At 52.2% G+C, this 4,414-nt stretch overlaps 1 protein-coding gene across 1 annotated transcript in view; it reads left to right on the forward strand.

The window, feature by feature from the left end:
* Positions 1-4,414, forward strand: part of RPS6KA5 (ribosomal protein S6 kinase A5) — a 132,998-nt gene that overhangs the window by 121,788 nt on the left and 6,796 nt on the right. The gene's annotated exons all lie outside the window — the stretch shown is intronic.

The raw sequence follows: 4,414 nt of genomic DNA on the forward strand, positions 1-4,414 counted from the left end.
TCTTTACGGGAGCAGACGGCCTCCTCTTCCTCCCTGGAGCGGCTGGTGGTTTCGAACTGCCGTGCTTGGGGCTGGTAGCCCAACAGGTCACCACTGCACCACCAGGGAGCCTAAAGGAGTCAAAGCTGGGTTTCTTTTCTCTCTCCAGACAAGCCATAGCATGTTTTCCAAACATGTTGGGGATAATGTGAAAATAGCAAAGTAACTCATTAATTGAAAAGCATTCTTAAGAAGAGATTTTGGAAAGGTTTCCAGCTTAAAATGTTCATCACCTAGTTAGTAGGGAAAATTAAGTAAACTGATCATCGTGACTTGAGATAAAATTCCTGGTGAGCAGGCTTCTCACAAATTGCCCTGGGCTGCCCCGACCAGAAAGAGAGCATTGAACTAGAAACTCCAGAGTCTGTGTTTGTCTAATAAAACATGCCTTTCCTTCTCTGCATAAAAGCCACCATCTTAGGAGGAAACATTCAGATGAAGTAGGAAGGTGGAAGCGAGAAGGAAAATCCCAGCGTATGTCTTTGCACGCTGAGCTGGCTCTGTGCGCACGCGCACACCCCAGCCCCGTCCTCTCTCTGTCTTCCTACGGCTTTTGCCTCACGTGTTTGTATATCGAGGCTTTTTACTAAACCGTGTTCCACTGAACAAGTATTTCACCATCTTCTGTGTAATGGAAAGTTAGCTTTGTTTTTCCCTCTCAGCTTTTTACTAATTAAAATCAACCCAAGTGAATAGTTCCCATGCGTTTGCATCTGTCTGGGTGCTTCTTCGTAGATAGGCTCCTAGGAGCCTATCTTGGTTCTGACGTAAGCACCTGGGTTTTCTTCTAGAGTGTCTCACCGGGTCAGTGCCATCAAAGATCCGCACATCTGTGGGCAGCGTCCAGTGGTGGTGGTGGTGGTGGTGTAGAATGTAGAATGTGTATCCCGCTGCCGACCTGGTGGCCATGTGTTCTCCCCACGACTGGTCAGAAGGCTGCATCTCTGCTTGTTTGGGGACATTCGTGGTTTATGTGTGTGACTTTTGCCCCTTTTCTTATGGACTGATTCTTCTTGTTATTCTGAGCCCATTTTAAAGCTATTGTTTTAATCCTTTGTCGAGAGTAGTGTGTTGTTCCTGGTTTGTCCTTGTTTGAAACGTGTGTTGATAGTTATAGGGCATTTTTGCGTTGGTTGTGTTTGTTTTCGAGAGGCTTATATGAAGAAGTTTTCATTTTTAAATAGTAAACTATGTCACTGTTTTCATGGACTTGACCCACTGGGACCAACCCTAGATGAGAAAAATCGTCTCCTCAACGTTCTTCTTAAGTCATCGTGCCTTACTGTTACACGTGAACCTCCCTGCCCATCAGGTCACACCTGAGGGGGGCCCGGGGGCCCTGCAACAGGTGACTTCTTTTACCAGCAGTGTCCCTGTGGATTTCGTTTCAGCAACTCTGAAGTCAGCTTTGTCATCTTCAAATCAAGCTTCCATGTTGGTGAGGATTTTTACCAAGAAGAGAACATGTAGAGGAGCAGGCTGGTTTTGTTGAAGGCCTTCAAAGAGCCCTGTCATCTCAGTGCAGTAAGAGGGCTTGCTTTGAAAGACCTCGCTGGAAGAATGGGCCTGCTGTGATGGGCACACTCCTAACTAAGGCTGTAGAAGCCACTTTTAGGCACACAGACATACACCCCGGAAAGGGTAAACATGTAAAAAATAAATAAAATAAGTCTCATGAAAGCATTGTAAATAAATGCTGACATTTCTACTTTCCACAAAAAACTTGGAGCTAATTCAAAGGTTTGAAAATGATCAATTTCATATGCATAAATCCAACATTAAACATAAAAGAAAGTGCCTGTGCATATGTCGGCATGTGGAGAAGCCATGGGTCCTTCTTGATCCAACTGCCAGGTTTTTGAGAAAAACCAAGGTCAGGGAGCAGGATAAATGGTGTCACGGGTGTTCCTTCCACAGCATCCAGATGGTGCGGAAATGCTACCGGGAAAACAGCCCAGTACTGCCAGCGAATAAGCTCTCGGGGCGGAATGGCGCGGGAAGTGACCTTAAAGGGCCCTCAGAGACAGTCCTGAATCACACCCACGGTGTGCACGCATTATGGACCTGATCACCGGAGCCCAGAAACGTGCCAGTGGGGCAGTGCCCTGAGCACAGTACAGTTCCTCTCCCTTCCACTGCCATGCGCGTGGCCAGTAGAGCACCTGGGATGCCTGCCCATCCTGCTCACCAGGTGTCACTTACTGGAGACTCCATGTGGGGGCCAGCATGGCTAACTTCAAATGTAAGCCAGTCAAGGACCACGGGCTGGTGGACTCTACGGTGCCGCCCTGCAGGAGGGTCCTCGTCACCACAGCTCTGGTCCTCCCTGCTGCTGGAACTTGAGCTGCACCTTGACTGCTCTGACGGGGACCCGTCCGTGCCAGCACAACGGGGACTTTGACCACATCCGGCAGGACAGCTGCATTTGGCCACTCAGATGATGAGGCGATAGGGGTCCACCCAGTCTGGGCAGGGGCCGAACAGGCGATTGGATGGGGACATGTATGACAAAAGTAGTGAGGTGCCTACTTCCCTATACCCTCAGCCCCATGGCATCAGTCCCTAGAATGAAGTTTTGCTTTTGATTTATGTTCTTGGGCAGGACGTCTCGGGCTTCCGCTTGGCCTGTCCCTCGTTAACGACTCTTCTTCCACAAGTCAGGGAACCAGTATGAGGGCTATGACAGTTGAGATGATCTATCCCCTGACACCAGCATGGTGGCTCTACAGACCACGTGGACCCACCACAAAATGGACTTTGGCCCAAACTCCATTTATCACCGGGGTCCTTGTAAGCCACACTTCCCCAATGGGACCATAGTGTTTGGCAGCCCCTGGTGGTGTAGGGGATTGTGCATTATGCCACTAACCACAAGGTCAGTGGTTCAAATCCACTAGCTAGTGTGGGAGGAAGATGAGCCTGTCTACTATAAAGATTGCAGTGTCCGAAACCTAGTGACAGTTCTACCCTGTCCTGTAGGGTCGTGATGAGTTGGGATCGGCTTGATGACAGTGAGTTTGGGGTCTCACAAAGCCTGGGCTTCCCCACGCCCTGGCACAGCTCTCCCCTTGTGGAAAGCTTGAGGAAACGTGTACTCAGTATACATGCGATCGCGTTGTAAGGCCTTTCCCCAGGGACCCGTCTTCCCATCAGTCAAAAATGGTGGGCTGTGAACTGACCTAGCAGCGGCAGTCCCCTTTCCATGGCAGATAGCCTGCTCATCAAGGGGACCCTGCCCCGAGAGTTCAGTGACACAGAGTCCCAACTCGAGTCGGCTGCTCCTGCCTCTTGCCACATGTGGGCCCTGAGCTGCTAGCATCACCACCGCTCTCTCAAGTCCATGCCTTGCCTCCCATGGATACATGGTACCCTGCCCTCTGCCGTGCCTGACTCCTGTCACCTCTCTGCCCGCTGGCAGACTCCTCCAGCAGCATCCAGGCCTTCATCACCAACCCTCATCCAACTCTTCCCTCCTGCCTCTGGAAAGGCAGTGTGTCCTGCGCCCTCCTTCCCTGCACCTTTGAGCCCCCTCGTCAGTACTGTGCCAGGCCAGTCCCAGCATCGCAGCCAAGCCACTGTGTCCAAGCTTCAGGGAGGCATGCCCGCAGCCTCCCTGCACTGGCTTCAGGTGTCTCTGCCCGAATGCTCATTGTCAAGCCTCCATGGGTGTTTCCATGACAATTTCTCCACCGGGCCTCAGGTTCCACACCCCACCCAGGTCACTTCTCAGGTGTTCCCAGCCCCCTGCTGAGGTGTTTCAGCCAGATTCTGCAGTTCCTTGAGTACACACACACACACACACTGTCTCCCTGTCTCTGTTCTGTGGTGCTTATTCAGGATGGAAGTCTTGCTCACTTGCTCGTTCTCGCTCTCTCTCTCCCCCTTCCTGTCTGTCTGTCTCTCTTCTTTTGCGGTGCTTATTCAAGATGAAAGTCCCCACCCAGCCACACACCCCCGCCCTCCCAGTCTCCAGAATGCGAGACTCGGTGCCAAGAGTGGCTCCGGAAAGCAGAGCTTGAGGAAGGGTGGAAAGGTGCTCATTCACTGGGCTGCCGCGCTGCTGCTGCTGCGGGAATGGAGGGTGGGAGGGTTACTTTGCAGACTGGCATGTTGGCAAGCACAGCAGATCCTCATGGGCCCTTACCCAAGAGCTTCTGTGGCCAGTGGGCTCAAGGAGCCGCCCCAGAGCAAGTTCCTGCCCTCCTAGGGCGATGGGGCTCTGGGTACAAAAGGGGCTCAGGGTGTCTCTCGCCCCCTGCCAGCCAGGAACCCAGAGCAGAAGGCAAGACACCTGCTGAGTGGACAGGAGGTCAGCCCCTGAGTGCTGTGCCAGGTGAGGCTGCCAGGTGTGACGTGGTGCTCAGAGGGCCAGGGC

The sequence above is a fragment of the Echinops telfairi genome, unplaced genomic scaffold (genome assembly GCF_000313985.2).
Source record: "Echinops telfairi isolate 266 unplaced genomic scaffold, ASM31398v2 ScPeMD7_18;HRSCAF=68, whole genome shotgun sequence".
Classification (NCBI taxonomy): Eukaryota; Metazoa; Chordata; class Mammalia; order Afrosoricida; family Tenrecidae; genus Echinops; species Echinops telfairi.